The sequence below is a fragment of the Schistocerca americana genome, chromosome 7 (assembly GCF_021461395.2).
Source record: "Schistocerca americana isolate TAMUIC-IGC-003095 chromosome 7, iqSchAmer2.1, whole genome shotgun sequence".
Lineage (NCBI taxonomy): Eukaryota > Metazoa > Arthropoda > Insecta > Orthoptera > Acrididae > Schistocerca > Schistocerca americana.
This window is the reverse complement of record NC_060125.1, coordinates 359,364,205-359,386,711: the sequence shown is the minus strand read 5'-3', so window position 1 is coordinate 359,386,711 and position 22,507 is coordinate 359,364,205.

The following is a 22,507-nucleotide window of genomic DNA, read 5'->3' as shown; positions in this document are numbered from 1 at the left end:
CCCATACTCGCCGATGGTCATCTGGGGTAAGGCGGAACAATGATTCATCGCTGAACTCAATGGGACAGCATTTATCACCACTCCATGCTTCCCAGTCAAGGAACCACTTCATGCGCAACCGTTTGTGTTGTGATGTAACGGCACCCTATGCATGGAACCGCAATTCCTTAAACCGACTGCTGCTAGTCTCCGAAAATGGTGCGGGATAACTCAGAATGTTGCAGGTACTCGGTTACTTGTGTTCCAATGTCAGGTGCAGATGCGAATGGTTTGGATGTGCTTGGTGCACAATACGGCGATTCTCTCTCGTGGTGTTCGGACGTTGTCGACCAGAGTGTTGACGACGAGTATGCTATGCTCCCCCATGCGGTCCAACATTGGGCCACTGTGACATCTGAATGCCCCACAAATCTGCATACTGCACGATTCGACCAGACAGCGAAGTGGAGACCCACAATGAGGCCTCTTTCAAATTCCGTCACATGTGGATAACTCTCACATGAGTACTCAGCATGTCCTTGTCCTTGACAGCGATCATTCAGTATCTGATGCTGTCCACGCCCCTACGCGTGCTAACAACAGTAAATACAAATAACACTAGGGCACTCTGGAGGCCATTTTACCTGTCACAAGAGATGCAGCTCTGGTCATTTACACACGTGTCGCTGTTGTGTAGATGTACGAAGTTACATTGACATCCGACCATGTCTTCTGGGCGCTTCACGTTTTTTGGCGGACAGTGTATTTTAGAAAATGACATTAACACTGCCAGCCGATATTGACACTGGCCGTATAACGTTTTCTTCACACAAGCCTGTGATAATGTATTCCAATTTACATCTACATATAACTCCCCTAACCATATTGTGTAGTGTGGTGCAGGGTACTTTGTATAACTACCCCCTCTCTTGTTCCAATCGTGACTGGTGCTAGGGAGAACGATTATTGGTGAGCTCTAATCTCTCTAATTTTAGATTCACGCTTTTTCGTCACATACAAGTAGGAGCAAGCTATATGTGGGTTGACTCTTCGAGGGAAGAACGCTCTCGGAGCTTTAGCAATAATCCACACCATGATGCAGAGCGAACCTCTTGCAGCGTCTGCCACTGGAGCTGGTTGATCATCTTCGTAAAGCTTTCGGGCTTACTGGACGAATCTGACGCAACGCGATGACCTTCTTCAGATCACTCTATTTCCTCTGTCAGTCATATCTGGTATGGATCCCACACTAAAGTGCGCGTCATTTACCACGACGGCTGAGTTTAGGTTCGTTCTGCGCATCTGATGTCACAAAACACAGTCAGCCAATGAACAGAGAACGACGTTGCCAGAGCTCTACTGCAGTGCAGAGCACGGGCGAGTGTCTTCAGTTTTAGAAACGTTCAGTCATAAATAAAGTAATTGAACAAAAGCAATTTCTTGATAGCAGACTTTCATTTATAGAAAGTTTGGAAAAAGCATTCTTTATACCAACTGCTTCATATTCTATTAATAAATTAAACCATACAAGCAATAAGCCTCCTAATCCAGGCGATAGCAAAGAAGGTGTTTGTATCATTCTCACTAACAGCTTTTTCGCAACAAAGAACAGCGGTAATTGTTTATTTCCTATTGTACTTCGACGAAACGTGAGTAATTCATACTAATGCCAACAGTGTTTGTCAGTATTTTGCGTTCGATTTTAAAGTCCTCCGGCAGGACTAGGGAATGCCAAGCTGCGTTAGCGTAACGGTTTCAGTGTTTGACTGCTGAACGAAAGGTTCTGACTTCACACCTTGTTTGGTGCTTAGTATTTTCTTTATTTAAAAACAATAGCGAAGTGTCTTACTTCACGAATTTTATTCATTTGAATGTAATTTTTTGAAATTTCTAGTGGCAACTAAAATCGACCATACAGAAAGTATACGCTATCGATTTTTACCTCTGCAAACTCTTCCAAATTTCGTGCAATGGTTTACTACACCTAATGCTGCACAATAACTGCGTTGAACATCGAAACACGCCGGCCGGGGTGGCCGAGCGGTTCTAGGCGCTACAGTCTGGAACCGCACGACCGCTATGGTCGCAGGTTTGAATCCTGCCTAGGGCATGGATGTGTGTGATGTCCTTAGGTTAGTTAGGTTTAAGTAGTTCTAAGTTCTAGGGGACTGAGGACCTAAGTGGCCGAGTGGTTCTAGGCGCTACAGTCTGGAACCGCTCGACCGCTACGGTCGCAGGTTCGAATCCTGCCTCTGGGTATGGATGTGTGTGCTGTCCTTAGGTTAGTTAAGTTTAAGTAGTTCTACGTTCTAGGGGACGATGACCTCAGAAGTTAAGTCCCATAGTGCTCAGAGCCATTTGAACCATTTGAACATCGAAACAAAATTAAGTCATTTATGGGGGTATCAGTCAAGAATATGTGTAAAAATCAAGTTTTTGGGCCGAATAGTTTTTGTGAAATCGAATGATAAGTGTGCCAAAGCAGTCGGAACACCATGTGTCTGCACAGGCGACCAGTGCAGTGATGACAAAATCGCGCACAGCGCGAAATGCGGGGAGCACGTCTCTGTAGCAGCGAAAGGGTTAATGCGGCCGTGGCGGCTTTACTTCATAAACTGCGCGCTCCCCCCTAAACGTAAGTTTGCGGACTATACTACACTATGGCGCTGCTTCTCCTGGCGCGTGCAACTGGCAACGGAGCAATCTCTCGCCTCTGGGCGAGCATGCGCAAACGGCCAAGATAAAAGAATTGAACTGTAATAAGCGATTCTCATACACTGTGTGATGAAAAGTGTCCGGACATCCGGCTACAAATGACTTACAAGTTCGTGGCGCCCTCCATCGGTAATGGTGGAATTCAGTGGCCCACGCTTAGCCTTGATGACAGCTTCAACTCTCGCTGGCATACGTTCAGTCAGATGCTGGAAGGTTTCTTGGGGAATGGCAGCCAATTCTTGACGGAGTGCTGCACTGAGGAGATTTATCGATGTCGGTCGGTGAGGTCTGGCACGAATTCGCCGTTACAAAACATCCCAAAGGTGTTTTATAGGATTCAGATCAGGACTCTGTACAGGCCAGTCCATTGCAGGGTCCTTATTGTCGTATAACCACTCCGCCATTGGCTGTGCATCATGAAAAGGTGCTTGATCGTGTTGAAACATGCAGTCGCCATCCCCGAATTGCTCGTCAACAGTGGGAATCAAGAAGTTGCTTATAACATCAGTGTAGGCCTGTGCTGTGATAGTGCCAAGCAAAACAATAAGGGGTGCAAGCCCCTTCCGTGAAAAACACGATCACATCATAATACCACTACCTCCGAATTTTACTGTTGGCACTGCACACGCTAGCAGATGACGTTCACTGTGCATTAGCCATACCCACAGCCTGCCATCGAATCGCCACATTGTGTACCGTGATTCGTCACTCCTCACAACGTTTTTCCACCGTTCAATCGTCCAGTGTTTACGCTCCTTACACCAAGCGGGCGTCGTTTGGCATTTACCGGCTTATGAGCAGCCACTCGACCATTAAATCCAGGTTTTCTCACCTCCCACTTAACTTTCATAGTACTTGCAGTGGATCCTGATGCAGTTTTGAATTTCTGTGTGATGGTCTGGATAGATGCCTGCCTATTACACATTACGATCCTTTTCAACTGTCGGCGGTCAACAGAAGAGGTCGGCCTGTACGCTTTTGTGCTGTACGAGTCCCTTCACGTTTCCACTTCACTGTCACATCGGAAACAGTGTACCTAGAGATTTTTAGGAGTGTGGAAATCTCGCGTACAGACGTACGACATTTCTCTGCCTCGTGATGACTGGGTGTTGTGTGATGTCCTTAGGTTAGTTAGGTTTAAGTAGTTCTAAGTTCTAGGGGACTGATGACCATGGATGTTAAGTCCCATAGTGCTCAGAGCCAGACGAACGACACAAGTGACACTTAGTCACCTGACCACATTCGAAGTCCGTGAATTCTGCGGAGTGCCCCATTCTACTCTCTCACGAAGTCTAATGACTACTGAGGTTGCTGATATGGAGTACCTGGCAGTAGGTGGCAGCACAATGCACCTAATATGAAAAACCTATGTTCTTGGGGGTGTCCGTATACTTTTGATCACATAGTGTATATCGAACAAGGGTAGACTACACTTTCTAAGGATTCTTTCGATGAATCGCAGTTCAGCATTTGAGCTTGCCACGACTGGATTTACGTGGTTGTTCCACTTCAAATCCGTCAGCATACTACCTGTATTTAAAATATATGACAGCTTCCAGTACGTGTTCGGTGATGTTGTACATGCATGTTTGAATGTGTGTATGTTTCACATCTTGTTCTACACCACTGGACCGATTTCAGCCGAACTTAGTACGCATGTCACTTACTGTCTGAAGAGAATAGCTGTGGGGTACGAACAATGGCGTAGCGTGGGCTTTTGCCAACTGTTGTGAGCCCTACATTTGGCGTCCCCCCTTTTTCGCAAAAAATGTCAAAATTAATTGAGACCTTTGACAATGCATAGCAATATTCGGTTAATACACTACTGGTCATTAAAATTTCTACACCAAGAAGAAATGCAGCTGATAAACGGGTATTCATTGGACAAATATATTATACTAGAACTGACATGTGATTACATTTTCACGCAATTTGGGTGCATAGATCCTGAGAAATCAGTAACCAGAACAACCACCTCTGGCCGTAATAACGGCCTTGATACGCCTGGGCATTGAGTCAAACAGAGCTTGGATTGCGTGTACGGATACAGCTGCACATACAGCTTCAACACGATATCACAGTTCATCAAGAGTAGTGACTGGCGTATTGTGACGAGCCAGTTGCTCGGCCACCATTGACCAGACGTTTTCAATTGGTGAGAGATCTGGAGAATGTGCTGGCCAGGGCAGCAGTCGAACATTTTCTGTATCCAGAAAGGCCGCCGGCCTAAGTGGCCGAGTGGTTCTAGGCGCTACAGTCTGGAACCGCTCGACCGCTACGGTCGCAGGTTCGAATCCTGCCTCTGGGTATGGATGAGTGTGCTGTCCTTAGGTTAGTTCAGTTTAAGTAGTTCTACGTTCTAGGGGACTGATGACCTCAGAAGTTAAGTCCCATAGTGCTCAGAGCCATTTTGAACCAGAAAGGCCCGTACAGGACCTGCAACATGCGGTCCTGCATTATCCTGCTGAAATGTAAGGTTTCACAGGGATCCAATTAAGGGTAGAGCCACGGGTCGTAACACATCTGAAATGTAGCGTCCACTGTTCAAAGTGCCATCAATGCGAACAAGAGGTGACCGTGACGTGTAACCAACGGCACCCCATACCATCACGCCGCGTGATACGCCAGTATGGCGATGACGAATACACGCTTCCAATGTGCATTCACCGCGATGTCGCCAAACACGGAAGCGACCATAATGATGCTGTAAACAGAACCTGGATTCATCCGAAAAAATGACGTTTTGCCATTCGTGCACCCAGGTTCGTCGTTGAGTATACCATCGCAGGAGCTCCTGTCTGTGATGCAGCGTCAAGGTAACCGCACCCATGGTCTCCGAGCTGATAGTCATCGAACTGTTCATGCAGATGGTTGTTCTCTTGCAAACGTCCCCATCTGCTGACTCAGGTATCGAGAGTGGCTGCACGATCCGTTACAGCCTTGCTTATAAGATGCCAGTGATCTCGACTGCTAGTGATACAATGCCGTTGGAATCCAGCACGGCGTTCCTTATTACCCTCCTGAACCCACCGATTCCATATTCTGCTAACAGTCATTGGATCTCGACCAACGCGAGCAGCAATGTGGCGATACGATAAACCGCAATCGCGATAGGCTACAATCCGATCTTTATCAAAGTTGGAAACGTGATGGTACGCATTTCTCCTCCTTACACGAGGCATCACAACAACGTTTCACCAGGCAACGCCGGTCAACTGCTGTTTGTGTATGAGAAATCGGTTGGAAACTTTCCTCATGTCAGCACGTTGTAGGTGTCGCCACCGGCGCCAACCTTGTGTGAATGCTCTGAAAAGCATATCACAGCATCTTCTTCCTGTCGGTTAAATTTCGCGTCTGTAGCACGTCATCTTCGTGGTGCAGCAATTTTAAAGGCCAGTAGTGTACTTACAATTAGAAGATAGGGAAATTAGAATTTTCCCCCTACATAATTTTTTGGGTGTCTTCTAAGATTTCCATTCTGATGGACAAATCGTTTATGAAGATCGTTTATATTACTTGTTCGTGTGAGTTGTCGGTAACAGTAAAGGAAACGTATATTTAAGACAGTTTCAACAAAGAAAATACATACATTCACGCAATGAGAAGTAAATAATTTGCTACGTCAGAAACTACGGTGAATGGGATTTCACAGCAATAAATTACGCTGGTCTGATTCAAGGTTTGGGGGGGGGGGGTGCTTTTACGTGTATTATAACCTATAATATTTTCTTATTAGTGTCGATATTTCCATTGCCCATTACACGAAGAAAATCCAGTCTGCATATGGACAGGCATGCTCCAGTTCGTCGGCTTGCCACGAGCTGTCGGGATGAATCAGTTAAACCATGGTTTGTTGGGTTCAGGAGAATTTGGCCACTCACAAGAGCTTATCTTTTTTTCCAAATGGTTCAAATGGCTCTGAGCACTATGGGACTTAACATCTGTGGCCATCAGTCCCCTAGAACTTAGAACTACTTAAACCTAACTAACCTAAGGACATCACACACATCCATGCCCGAGGCAGGATTCGAACCTGCGACCGTAGCAGTAGCGCGGTTCCAGACTGAGCGCCTAGAACCGCGAGACCACCGCGGCCGGCTCTTTTTTTTTTTCTTCCCTTTATTGTAATTTCATTCCTCTGCCCCACATGGGCAGGGGAGGGCTGGCAGCAGCACAGTCCACCGCTCTTCAGCCAAATGGTTTTACAAAAATACAGAAAGGGAGATTCTTAGATATAAAGGGGGTTTAAAGGGGGACATAAAAAACACAGTAAATGGAAATGGTGGGAGTAAAATACGCACTAATGCGGGGACATGCACTGGGGGACAGTTAAAAAAATCGACATAAAGGTAAAAGAACACAGCTGGCAAGTCAAAGTGCACTTAAAAAACACTGGAGGCAAACACATGTTAACAGTCGGCCACAGTATAAAAATAACATAGAGCGCACAAAGAGGCAGGAGATGGGCGGGAAGAGCTTATCTTGATGTATAAACTTTAAGTAACGTTAGAAAGAAAATAATAGTAATGAGTAGTCATGGTGGGAAGTGACACCAAGGAGAAATGTACAGGGTGGGGCAAATAAAAATGTTCCGGACTAGTGGATACCATTTATGGCAGCATTGACGGAGCAGGAAAAGACATACAGTTACTTCCAATAGGATGGAGCAACTGCCCTTACAGCTGGACGAACTTTGGAGCACATTTACACAATCGTCACGCCTGACGGTCAGCAGAGGTCAGCCTGGTCGCGGCCCCAGTTGGCCACACAGGTCTATCAGCGTGCGATTACTTCGTGTGGGGAGCCCTCAAGTCTGAGGTATCCAAGAACTGCAGCAGAATATTTTGGATGAAACTGCAGCATTCTGTTACTGCAGCACTTGTTGGCTGAAACATTTAATCTAAAATGAACGTCCTCCAGACTAGAGATTTAGAGGACCTAATAAGAAACCCTTGCGGAGTACACAGCAAAGGTGGACTTTCTGTGAGGTATGGGGAAGAGGTGGTAGATTTTTTATCTTGCAGCTTCGACTTTCTTGGGTGAATGATTAAGATTAATTTAAGCATGACATTATCTTTCGGTGACAGTCATGTGTTAGGGTGCAGAGGAAATAGTTACTTGAAGAAGACTTTTGATAGAGTAAATGGAGTTATCTATAGCTAGGGCTAACGTCACTAGTAGTTGTTACGGAATACCCTTGTCGAGCTATTTAAAGCGAATCCTTAAGTATTACTAGAACCGTCGATAAGAATATTGTAGTGTTGGCAGAAGAGCCAACACTGTTTTTCTAGAGGAGGCCGAAATGCATGCGTTTAATTACACCCTGACTGGCGTGAGGTCAGGAACAGGACAATATCTTGAGAATTGCAAATAAAGTACGGAGTTGATATAATACTTAACTTTAATCCACAATTGTAGAACATCGCTCTTGATGATACATGCTTCACATAATAAATATCAATGGAATACGGCGCCTTGCTAGGTCGTAGCAAATGTAGCAGAAGGCTATGCTAACTATCGTCTCGGCAAATGAGAGCGTACCGGTCAGTGTAGCTTCGCTAGCCAAGTCGGCTGTACAACTGGGGCGAGTGCTAGTACGTCTCTCTAGACCTGCCGTGTGGTGGCGCTCGGTCTGCTATCACTGACAGTGGCGACACGCGGGTCCGACGTATACTAACGGACCGCGGCCGATTTAAAGGCTACCACCTAGCAAGTGTGGTGTCTGGCGGTGACACCACAAATATAATTGACGTTTCCTTTAGGGATTGTGATATAGTTAAGATTACTTTGCTTAAGGAAATAGAGCGCTTTTCACGCCACCTGGAGCACAGGAACGACGACAGTGGGCGTCTTTATCGTCGTCGCGAAAACAGGGAAAGTAAAGACACAACTTTGCTGCGTTTTGGATTTGTTCACCTCCAGTGCGTTAAGTATCTTGTCCAAAAAATAAATAAATAAATAAAAATAAAAATAAAAAACTTGTACTATTGACATCAAAATCACGAACATTGTACGTACCAGTACCTAATGCCACGTTTTTATAATTTGTAACATACTTCTGCTTTTTAGAAACAATCTGTTGTCATCACACACACACACACACACACACACACACACACTAGTGGCATTTCCTGGAGTCTGTCGCTTTCCTTGACCCTATCTCACACAGTCGATTTACAAGCAGCTTCAGCTATTACTTTTAACGTCAGTTTGTCTGTGAGTAATGCCATGAAAAATAAACTGCTGTGTTTACAAGCAGTGGCATTGATCTCCGAATGCTAACTAATACAAAAAAATAAACGAAATGAAATTTATTATCTTGTTTCGGAACGCTATTACAGAAAACTGTAGGCTGTCTTACAAAATACATTATATTTTCCACGACACCAAATGTGTTGTGTACATTTTTCGAATCTGTATTTCGCAAATATATTTTGCCGTCTGAAAACCTTCTACTTATTTTCGAAACAAAAACAGAGTACATAACTAATAGGACTGCACTCAAAACACCTGAAAACGTTTCCCTTTTCATAGCAAATCCTATGCGGCATGGGGAACAGATGGTAGACTGTCGTTATTATTGCAGCTCTGATTTTCCAGGGTGAGTGATTACGTATTAACTTAAATCTGAGGAAATTTTGTGAAAATGTGATCAAGGTGATGCTAACCTTGATCTTGACGAATCTAAACTTCCACATCAGCACAAATCTCCAAAACGTCTCGATCAAGGTAATAAGCAATTCATCAAATTCAAAACGCTTGAAGTATATTTCAGGAAATCGTGTACTGAAGTTTCCAACCAGTTAATTGTTCACTCAAGAGTAGATTCGACAATCTGCCAAAATTTTTTAAATCGCTGGAAAAATTTACTCTTAGACATCCTACAGGCGTCGATCGAACTACAAAATTTTACAAAAATGGTTGTGGTGGAGAGAGTTTGTACACTTCGTTTGCTTGCTCATTACATTTCCTTTGTCATGCCATTCTAATGAACAAAGGAGACTGCTCCAGTTAAGAATACTGGGAAAGGAGAAAAATCTGATTGGAAAGAAGAATGGACAAGAGTTATGAATGCATACAGGAACATTCAAATGTCATTTCAAAATGTTCAAATGTGTGTGAAATCTTATGGGACTTAACAAATAAGGTCATCAGTCCCTAAGCTTACACACTACTCAACCTAAAGTATCCTATGGACAAATACACACACCCATGCCCGAGGGAGGACTTGAACCTCCGCTGGGACCAGCCGCACAGTCCATGACTGCAGCGCCCTAGACCGCTCGGCTAATCCCACGCGGCAAATGTCATTTAAGATCAACAATGTTGTAAGATCGATTCAATCATTGCTATTTGACACATTTACTGTGATATTACCGATAAACCAGAATCAGACTATTTGTTAACTACATTTATTTCGTGACACTCAAAGCACAACCCATTTTTTACATTATGCAAGCGACTTTTTGTAGTGAAAGGATTTAACAAAGTAAATAATATTTTTCATTTTGAATTGTATTTAAAATAAGAGACTCTTTTTTGGACGACGACTCACCCATACAGAACATGAACCTCCGAGCTTGATTTGTTGTGCATAAAAAGACTGTAAAAAGATCTTTCTCCACAAGTTTTGGAGATGCCATCTTTCCACATTTGTATAGCAAAATATCCTTCAATGTTGGTCATTCCCAGACCTTGTTGTTGGGCTTCATACATTCGATTAGAGTTCAGTTGTCTTCTATTTGGTAACTACACGAAAACCGTTGAATAAACTACATTTGACAAACTAGTCAAGTTTTGCAAACGAATGTATAGCTTGCGCTCACCATAATATCACATTTGGTGGTTAGAAATGTGATTCAGAGTTACTTGACACCAAATTATATGACAAAAACTGTTGGCTAAAGTAGTCCATTCTTGCGTATTACGTTGACAATTTTTTAAATGAACGTGTTTGTATGGTTTACTTTATAAAAACATTAAAATGAGAGCAGATAAAGTTAAAAGTATGAAATTTGAAAAAAAATCGCCTAATGATTTACCAACAACCTGTATCCTTTAGCGGTGCCTGTAGAGACAGAAGTTTTTATTTTATCTATTTATTTACTTAACCTGATCTGCTTAGGACTGTCAGGCGCACTCTTACAACGGAAAAGAGTTTCACACATACAGTGCCTTTTGTCCATCACAGTTTCCTAAAAAAATAACCACTTTAATATGCAAATGTTATTAAAATGAATCGAATGTCTGAAGTGGCAATGTTAGTAAATAATGCTGACTACGAACTAATAAAGTCAATATTGGATTACATATAATATTACAGCTGCCGCCACTAATAATAATAATAATGGCAGATACAAAAAGAAGTTATAGGTGCACAAGATAGATGTGACTGATATAGCGAGCAGTGGGGAAATGAAATATAAGGTGACTGCTCCAGTTAAGAATACTGGGAAAAGAGAAAATCTGGTTGGAAAGAAGAATGTACAAAGGTTATGAATGCATACAGGAACAATCATCATCCTTATTGTTGCTTTAGTAGATACGTCATTACATGTCTTCTGAAACTGGAGATATTATTAAGTTCTCTGATATAATACGGGAGGCTATTCCAGAGTCGGTTTCCTGCTACTGTAAAGGACTTCAAGAAAGTGACTGAACGATGGAGTCGAAATGAAAACATTTTGCTGTAATGAAACGGCTGCTTCTGCCGCATTGTTCAGATAAGAGCGTTAAAGTCGAGGATAAATATGAATAACAGTGTACGTAAATAAGAAGACAGAAGGTATGGAAATCTCTGCGCCTGTCTGCACGCAGCCCGGATAGCTGTGCATATGATAGTGAAATATGATCCAGGAGTCGAACATCACAGATTAAACGAATACAGGCATTCATAACCACTTCCAGGCGGCGTGAGCTTTACTGAGAAAGGCCTTGCAGGATAACATCGCTGTAGTCAAGAACTAGAAGTATAAGTGCTGAGGAGTAAGCAAAACAATAATTTTTCACTATGACAAACGAGCCATAACGAAACCCCTGGTGGCCAGTATATGAACTAACAAATAACTATCCGTACTAAAGACACGGCTGCTACTTATAGGAAAATCATAGTTCTGTCACTGCTATCAGTAACTGGTGCCTTTGACAATGGACCGAAATTTTTTTCCTGTTTGGGCTGAAAGTAACACTGAGGCTTAAAGCAGCCCTAGTTTACGCTATAGCTGTTTAAGTTAAATCTTATAACTCAATTTTTAACCACATTTATTTTTCCAATTGCTTTCAAATTCTGCGTAAATATTTATGTAGCATTGATGCATTAACCGATGTAATGACCATGCAGAAAGGACTATTCACCTTGGCTGCTACCCGCCACCCCTCAATTTATTTGTGCTGCTATGACACCAGTGACACCCCCCACGTTATGCCACTGGGAAAGAATCACGTACACAATGTGATCAAAAGTATACAGACATCCCCAGAAACATACTTTTTCATAATAGGTGCATTGTGCTGCCACCTACTACCAGGTACTCCATATCAGCGACCTCAGTAGTTGTTAGACATTGTTTAAGAGCAGAATGGGGCGCTCCGCAGAACTCAGTGATTGGTTGTCACTTGTGTCATACATCTGTATGCGAGATATCCACACTCCTAAACATCCATAGGTCTACTGTTTCCGATGTGACAGTGAAGTGGAAACGTGAAGGGACACGTACAGCACAAAAGCGCATAGGCCGACCGCGTCTGCAGACTGACAGAGACTGCCGACAACTGAAGAGGGTCGTAATGTGTAATAGGCAGACATCTATCCAGACCATCACACAGAAATGGCGAGAAAACTTGGATTTCATGGTCGAGCGGCTGCTCATAAGCCACACATCACGCCGGTAAATGCCAAACGACGCCTCGCTTGGTGTAAGGAGCGTAAAAATTGGACGATTGAACAATGGTAAAACGCTGTGTGGAGTGACGAATCACGGTACACAATGTGGCGATCGGATGGCAGGGTCTGGCTATGGCGAATGCATGCTGAACGTCATCTGCTAGCGTGTTTAGTGCCAACAGTAAAATTCGGAGGCGGTGGTGTTATGGTGTGATCGTGTTTTTCACGGAGGGAGCTTGCACTCCTTGTTGTATAGCGTGGCACTATCTGAGCACAGGCCTACATTGATGTTTTAAGCACCTTCTTGCTTCCCACTGCTGAAGTGCAATTCGGGGATGGCGACTGCATCTTTTAAGACGATCGAGCACCTGTTCATAACGCACGGCCTGTGGCGGAGTGGTTACACGACAATAACACGCTGTAATGGACTGGTCTGGATAGAGTCCTGACCTGAACAGAACAGCTTTGGGGTGTTTTGGAATGCCGACTTCGTGCCAGACCTCACCGACCGACATCGATACCTCTCCTCAGTGCAGCACTCCGTGAAGAATGGGCTGCCATTCCTCAAGAAACCTTCCAGCACCTTATTGAACGTATGCCTGCGAGAGTGGAAGCTCTCATCATGGCTAAGTGTGGGCCAACACCATATTGAATTCCAGCATTACCGATGAGAGCGCCACGAACTTGGAAGTCATTTTTAGCCAGGTGTCTGGATACTTTTGATCACACAGTGTAACTATGAAATCTTTGGGGATGGGGGTGGAAAAGAAGTGTAGTTCATGCCGCATGAATACCTATACCTTATTCATTTAGTATGTAGGTTGAGAGCACTTAATTACAACAAACTTTACACATAATTGCAAACCTTTCCGGAACTTTTTCTCGCTTACAACCCCCACAAAATGATGAAAGGAGAAAAATTCATTCCTTACTACGTTTTCGCTGTTCATGCAGTAAAACTTGCATATCTGGCATGACATTTTAATTTATTACTTCTTTACTACTTACTGTATTCGCTATACACTTTATAGGTGGTGTTCACATATAGCACTGAATGTATATGCAAAAGTATACCATTGTCCGACACATAGGTCAGAAGATATGACGCCATAAACAGTGACTACGAGAGAAATTGCCGGATCATGCGTGAAGTTTAAATTTATTACTTCTTTGTTACTAACTCTATACGTAATATATTTCGTAGACGGTGGCCACGTTGAAAGTACCTACAAAAGTATATCATTATACGGCACATACGTCAGGAGATATGACGTCATAAACACGGAGATGCGTGAAAAAGGAACTGTAAGGCGATATTCGCTAGTGACACAGGTGAACTACGTGTACAAATGTGTGTGAAACGTGTTACATATATGTGACATGTGCGTTCGCGGGATAAGCCTGGGGTAAAAAGTGTCTCTTAAACCTCTGAAATGATTTCAATTAAACATCATTCACATGCTAATTACTACCTGGAAAGCAATACTGTTGGGTTAAGAACGAGAAACCTCCTATTGGGATAGAGGTAATAAGGTGGAGAGAGAGGAGGATAAGAGGGAACAGACACAGATAGGGGAGGGGGAGGGGATGAAGAGAGAGAGGACGAGTGGGAAATGAACAGAAAAGGAAGATGAAGACATGGACAGAGAGACCGAAAGGGAGGATATGGACAGAGAAAGAAAAGAAGACGATATGGACAGAGTTGGAGGGAGACATGGCCAAAGAGATGGGAAAGAAGGAGATGGGTTGAGAAACGAAAGAGGACGATATGGACAGAGAGGGAGGCAGGAGGACATGGACAGAGAAAGGGACGAGTAGGAGATGAACAGAGAGAAGGGAGAAGAATAGATGAACAGAAAGAGGTGGAGATGTACAGAAAGAGAGGGCAGCAGATGGACAGAGCGAGTTGGAGGAAAAGGTGAAAGAGAGAGACGGAGCAGATGGGTCGGGGGAGGTGGGAAATGGACAGATAAGAGAGGCAAGGAGGTAATGGACGTAGAGGGGTGACATACAAGGGAGAGAAGGAGATGAGCATAGATGGGGATAGGAGGGGATGGGCAGAGAGGGAAGGAGAGGGATGAGGAGTAGATTGAAAGGAGGAGGAGATGAACAGCAACAGGTGTCCCTTCCTGGTGAGAAAGAGAGTGGTGATGGGACAGAGAAAAGAAAGAGGAAGAGATGGACAGAGAGCAGTGGAGGAGATGGACAGCAGAGGGGGCGGAGGAGATGGAGACAAGGTGGAGGAGTAGATGGAGAGAAAGAGGGTGAGGAGGAGATTGGAATAGATAAGTACCGTGGCATACTCAGCTGGTCATAGATCGCTTTTCAGCCTATTTCTATGTAACACAAAACATTTATTTATGTCGGGTGTCAGTTGCTAATACGTGTACTAAGACTGATCGCCGGCAGTTCTTCCTGCAGTTCGCTAGTTTTCCAGCGTTGTGACTTCTCTGTACACCACTCGCAAACAACCTCAGGGTGCTTCCGACGTTATCCATTATGTTATTTACATGCACAGTGAATACAAATAGAGTTATTGAGTGTATATATTTCTTCATAGCTTGAACTCCCTTAAAGTACATCCAAAATTACTTTTGCGCCTGAAGATTTCTCGTTGTTGAGAATGGCGTGCTTGATCTATTTGCTAGGTACTCTTCAGTCCAATCATAAAACTGGTCTGATATTTCGTGCACACAGCTGCAAATTGTGTCGAACGCTTTCCGGAAGTCAAGGAAGTATAGGAATTATGTCAGAATTCCTTGAGGCAAGTTCTAGGTGATATCGATGCATTTTAATGAGGCCCTGTTCAGAATGAAACCGTTTGTGCGGGATATGCTTAATCAGGTACTGCCATTAAGTGCACATAAATATGACTATGGGAATCTAACGCATCTACTAAAGTGACTTGATAGTCGCAGCTTGTGTACCAATCGTAGCAGCATAAGCAGAGTTCATAATCGTTGAGAGCAGCTAATGGCAGAAGAATTGTAAACAACGATTTCATGTGCTTGCGGAGGAAGTGTGGGAAATGATTGACTGAGAGAGAAAGACAGAGAGAGAGAGAGAGAGAGAGAGGGAGAGAGGGAGAGAGAGGGAGAGAGAGAACGTGACCTACGTTTTAGATGCTAGTATTATGCAGTGAGAAGGTAGCCTTCCCTAACAAAGGTAGTCAGCGGAAGTTCCCACAGTATCACCTCACGTGATACCCGACGACGGTGGTGCCCTGTTAGCCAGTACTCCGCCATTCACTGTCGGAGGAGTTAAGAGAAGCAACCTGGTGGAGGATGTTGAGGAAAGGTACAAGCTCTTCCTGAAACGAAATGTTCAGTAACAACACAGCATTTGTTCTGGCTATTAAATATGCGGTATCTGTACCGATAAACAATTATCAACGGCAGTGAACAACTTTTAGGCATTTATATTCACTAGAGAGAAAAGTGTATCTCACTGAAGACCTTCAGTTCTGGTTACAATTCTACAATTATTATGTCTCTGCATGCATAACAAAGGAAGACCGAGTAGTGTCGGACACGTAAGCTTTTCTCGAAGGTTGTATTCAAATGTTTTTCACACTAACAATAGAATTATGAAAGTCGGTGTCATACGAATACACTTCCTTTATTCCTTTTTCCGCCTTTTGCATTTCGGTCGTCTAAATTTTTCAGAGGATTTTATCAGACAAAATTGTTACGTGTAAAAAAGTGATTTTTGTCTCAAATAAGTTTTAATTGAATCGTAAAAGATGAAAACTTCAACTTGTCTATTAGCTCACATTGTCAAAAATCTGTCAATTTGTTCCCAGCAGACACCTGCTGGTGGCTGCAAATTCGTGGCTGCACTTGCCTTCAGCCTAAGGTCTTCACATCTTTTCATAAAATCATAGTAAAAATCTTTATCCTCCGTCATTGTTTTCTTATGTAAACGATGCATTATTTTCAGTTGCTCTGTTGATTTTTACACAATATTTAAGATTTCATTTTCACTCAACGGATAAAGCTACTATATAAATTTTTAAGATGATCGTACAATAATGTTACCTGTTCATCTCTGAATGTTCTCTGAAAGAACTTTTTAGCTCCTATAACAGGTCTCATAGCCACCTCTTTGTTTCCTGTTCGTCACTGAATGTTTTCTGAAAGAATAACAGATCTCAACACCACCTCTTTGTTTTCCCATAAAGTTGTAAATGTACCATCTAAAGTATTTGGTGGAAATTAATATCTCTCACTCGCTTCCCTCATCGTCATTTCAAGATGACTGACTTTTTCTGCGGTTTACGTCATGTTATTTTGGTCCTACGAGTATCTATATCTTCTCCAACTTTGCCTATTAAAGAGAAAGACCATAAAAAGTTAAGTTTTTGTGCTATCTGCTTTGCCTGGCACAACCCGAAATTTCTTCGTTCTATACAATTCAAACGTACCGGTGTGGTAATTTAACATTGTCATTGTTATTACCTACTTTCTAACAGGGCACACCATTCCAAAGTTATGTTCATGGACAAGAAAACTCACTAGGAACAGATAATTTGTTTCCACTCCGAGACGCACTGTTGTTTTGATTCAAAATAGTTTTCGTGGTATTGTTCCTCCATTGTTCACGCTGCAGTGGGGTGACAGGTGTAGTCACTATCGCTAGAAATCAAGAACAGTTGTCCGTTACGAGACACAGTCCGATACTGACCGACCACTCACTAATAGGTGAGAGAGCGTTCGCTGTATACTTTACACTGTGAACATACTGAAATGTCGAGATAAGAGTTTACGGATTGATGTATCAGTATCTCAGTAGTATTCGAAGCATGTGAAATGAGGTAATTTAATCTAGAAAAAACTCTTATGAAAAACGAGAGAAGCGCAGTTTCAGACTGAACTCAATAAGCTCAAAGTACATCATAGGGATCGACACTCATTTTAAGACGAGGGAAACAGACACATTTCTTTAAATGTGAACATTTTAGGTTATTCTTTACCGTGACTGATATTGATATCTAATCAGAGAACAAGTTTACTGTTACAAGTCATTGTTTATTTACACTCACAACGCATTTAGAAGGTATAAACCTCCATCTTGAGGTGGATTCATACGCATTAATACAACATGGTGCGTGTTGTGTTACGATTTTGGTATAACCTGTGGCCCTGTCGAATGGAGAAACAAAACACTAATTTAGAAGATGGTTTTTGGATGTTTTTCACAAAAAACTTAAACTTAAATGTTATTGTGAAAATGGACCACCTCCAGGCGCCACAGGCTCCTTTCTCTGCCGTAATACATCACTTATAAACCGTTACACTTTGTAAAGAACGATGGTGTCTGGAAATTGCTGGTTGCAAAGAACATATAGTAAAAATAGAAACATTATTTCTAAGTGCAAAGAATATTTAACAAAACAACACTACTACTTCAGATTAAGTTTTAAAACATTGTGAAAGGCTTTGATTGAGTTGATGAATACATATGTTGAGTAAATATTAAAAGTTGTATAAAAATCCTTTCGCGACTTGTTTATGTAATCAGGTGACATGTTACAAATCTTAAGTGGAAGAATTATGTTGCCTACAATGGAAAAATTTTAAATAAATAACAATTTTGGCTTGGGCTGAGAGATAGAGCATGAAAGGAATGCGAGAAGTAGAACTAAGTATTGAGAATTCTAGAGCAGTGGGCTTGTTAAACTTACATATGTTACGATTTACATCTATGAAAATGCTGAAGTATTACATTGATAGCGAGTTAAAGCTGTGAAGAAATATATACTCTCAATAATACAAACAGATATATTTACTATCAGAATAACATGTGGTACAAGGTGTTGTATTATTTGGCTGGATGTATTGAGTTTTGAGAGTTCGGCGTAGGTATTCGTCAACTCAACCCAAGATCTTTATAATGCTTTGAAACTTACTCTGAAATAATAGTGTTGTTTTGTTATATGTTCTTTGTACTTCGAAATAGTGTTCCAATTTTTGCTATATGTTCTTCACACCTAATAGTTTCTAAACACCATCTGTGTTTACAAAATGTAACCGTTTATAAGCGATGTGTTACGACAGCGATAGGAGACTGTGCCCACTGGAGACTTTCTATTTTAGTTGTTCCATTTTCACAATAACATTTAAGTTTAGTCTTTTGTCAAAAACGTCCCCAAAACCATGATCTGAAATCGTGTTTTGTTTCTCCACTAGACAGTGCCACAGATTACGCAAAGTCGTAACACAACAAAAATACGCACACACACACACACACACAATATTAATGCATATAAATCCACCTGATGGTGAAGGTTTAAGTCTTTGGAACACGCTGTGGATATAAATAAACAGTGAGTGGTAACAACAGACACAATTCTGTTTTAGAAACAATGAGATTTCAGCCTCGAGTCGTGTACACTCAGCTTGAAACAACCACTTCTCATTTTTTGACTCTGTTGAGGGAATAGAAGTAAATTTTGAGAAAATATTTACACGATAGTACGGATGTAGTATTTCCTACTATGATAAGGACTTTGGTATCCATAAAGAACAAAGTTTGCCCATGATCTTACAGATTAGTGCGAAATGTAGATAGGCCCAAGGATTCTGCTATATGCCGGTGAGAGACTCGAACAGGATGAGTCCTGACGAGGAGTTCTCTGATGTTGAAATTATTCCTCTGAAATTGTCTTAAATATGTGTTTATAGTTCTGCAATATGGAGCCTCTTCTGCAAGCACTGACAACAGTCGTTCAAAGCTCTGATGCATCGCCAGCTCTCCATAAAAGTTATAAGACATGCAATTCGTCACTCTTTTGTCTTCACTGTCCCCTGATGTCAAATGGTGAACAGTTATAATGAAATTGTGTTACAATCATAGTTGAGAGTTCCTTTTACCATGCTTAAAAATCGCACTTGAGCAAAATAAGTTGACGATAGTACCGGTATGTCTCGCGAGCTAGTTTTGAGGATTGGCTTCACGATGTGGTTCAAAATGGTTCAAATGGCTCTAAGCAGTACGAGACTTCACATCTGAGGCCATCAGTCCCCTAGACTTAGAACTACTTAAACCTAACTAACCTAAGGACATCACACACATCCATGCCCGATGCAGGCTTTGAACCTGCGACCGTAGCAGCAGCGCGGTTCCGGACTGAAGCGCCTAGAACCGCTCGGTCACAGCGGCCGGCGACGATGTCTGAGCGAAGTAAAAGGTACGAAAGTTCATTTAAACGTATCCTCGCTTAATATTGTTTGTTATTTTTGTGGCCAACACGACGAGTTTGGCCATCGGAGAACAAGAAAGAGCCGTGTTAAACTTACTGATCATTATATATACCGTGGAAACGCCAGCAGTGCTTTGCAAAAAACATCACCATTCACAATTGGAATGTATTATTATAATTATTTGTGTTCTATTCAGAGAAAGCATGGAAACTATAATGAGTACTTGCATTACTACGGGCATTGTGATAGTGGTTATGGCGTGATGCAACTCACATGTCCAACAGAGAGTAAAATTATACAGGAAAGAAAATGTTCAATACTAGAACAAACGTTCGATGATATCGAACGTACGAGCATCACATAGTACATTGCGTGCTGTTGATCGGAGATTAATTTTACTTTCTTTTATTTCCTTACGACGCGATCACAAAAACATTTCACAATTTATACAAGTATAAATAAACGAAGTGCGGATTTCACTCTGCTTACAAAACGTTGACATCCATCCACTGTTGCCTTTTGACAACGAAAAATGCCTTTTGTAGCATGCGCTTTTAGCCGTAATTTTATTCTTGTCGTATCATTGCGTAGATGGCTGCTTAGGGGCCTTAACAGATTCTGTAATGAAGCTTCTTATCTAATTTTTCATCTATAGTTTGTTGATGACCACTGGCTGATCGAAACCGGTAAATTCTAGAACGCTTTTTTGCTTGTGACTTAAGAGAACCGAAGAAGGTAATCAATCAAACTATAATCTCTATTGAAAACACGTCAATAGAAGAAAATCATGATCCAAGTAATACCGCTGGTAGCTCTACATTCTGTACTGCATGTTTGAACAGGTCCGTATATTCAAAGAAATCAGTTGGTGAGCGCTGCAAGATCCGTAGGTGCCCCGATCGTCACAGTGTGTTAAGGACCAGGGCTGATTAGCGTTTGCAAAATCTTTGTTGTATGTTGTCTGTGGCTGCAAGCGAATATCCATGTGAAACGTTTCAAAGTTTCCCTCGTGTCAAGTCCAAGTGCTGTATCGAAGGCCGTGGCAGTTACCGCAGTATCGTGGCCATATTTAAACTCGTGCACAAAAGGCACGCGTACTTGATTTGCCTGCGTGCTGTATCTATAATGTGTGCGGTAAAGCAGCATGCCAGCACTCAAAGAGCTTTTCATTCGCGCATATCCACACGTACTCTTGCTCGAATATACTGACATCTAGCAAGCTGTGGAAATATCCACTTTACGTCGTCTCGAAACCCAGTGTATTACATACAGCGACATGATACCTGACACGATGACGTTTCGTAGATAGTAGTAGTAGTAGTAGCTTTATTCATCCGTAGATCTCTTTTTAAAAGGGTATAGGACATGTCAAAGTATTTACAAATTTAGATCAATTTAAAATAATCTAATTCGTATACACATATATTTACAGACTTCTAGTTAGAGACTTATTAAATAATGTAATGCCACATTGTTCACTCATATCTCACTATCAGTCACTGCACATACTATACCGGTACACACATTGTTTCATAACACTTCACTCACTACACCCACACACACACACACACACACACACACACACACACACACACACACGCATGCACACGCACACACTGGTGATCTCTGTGGCGATCTCTGGGCCATTTTCTGTACCGCAACTTCCCATATGATATCCTGAAAAACTGAGTCAGCATCCCTCCATAATGAGCGAGATGATGAGCTCCGAAAGAGGAAGAAGTGTTAGTATTGTGCTGTGCATAGCTTGCGAGTAAGTATTTCTAGAAAGTAAAAAAGACGAAGGAAAAAACATAAAATTGAGATGTTATGTGGAATGCTGGAATTTTATAATCATTATTATTATTAGTTATTTGTATAACGATCTTTAGCAAACTCCTTCTCTGTTTTAGCTAAGTAATCCTTCAATGCATAAAATGTATTGCATAACAGGTCCTTTTTAACTGCCTTTTTAAATAAGTGTATTTTGGTAATTCCTTTAATCTCTTTTGGTAATTTATTATACAGTTTTATTCCTTGGTAAAAAATGCGGTTTGAGTTTTATGTTTATTTTTTCTTGGTAAATGTAAGTTGAGTCTATCTCTTGTTGCATGGTCATGGACAGAGTTGTTTGTGCAGTAATTACCAATGTTATTTTTGATGTGTACAACTGACTGGTAAATGTATTCACATGGAGCAGTTAAAATCGCCAGTGTTCTGAACAGATCTTTACAATGAGCCCGACTAGTATTTTTGGTTTTATTCTTATGGCTCTTTTCTGGAGTTTGAAAACTGTGTTCATATTTTGTGCATTTGTTCTCCAAAAAAGAATTCCATAGCTAAGAATTGAGTGTACATACGAATAATATGTAAATACAAGACACTGCATGTTACACACTGATGATAGGATTCTAAGGACATAACGAAATGTCACTCGTACTCACTCTTGCAGTTTGTTTTATCACGTTGCCAGACAGTAATCTCGTATCAAGAATTGCATCGGAGTAAGGATAACAATGCTCGACATTTCCGCATTACAAGAAAACATTCACGTATTACGGTTTGGCCGCCTTTTCATTAATCGACGAATACACCCATGTCAGAGCGTTTCTCTCTTGGCGTTTCAGAAAATGAGTAAACATGTTACCATATCATATGAGATGTCGTGACAGATTCAGCAGTAAATGTTGCGTTTGGGAATGTCTAGAATACAACCACTCACTATTATTAG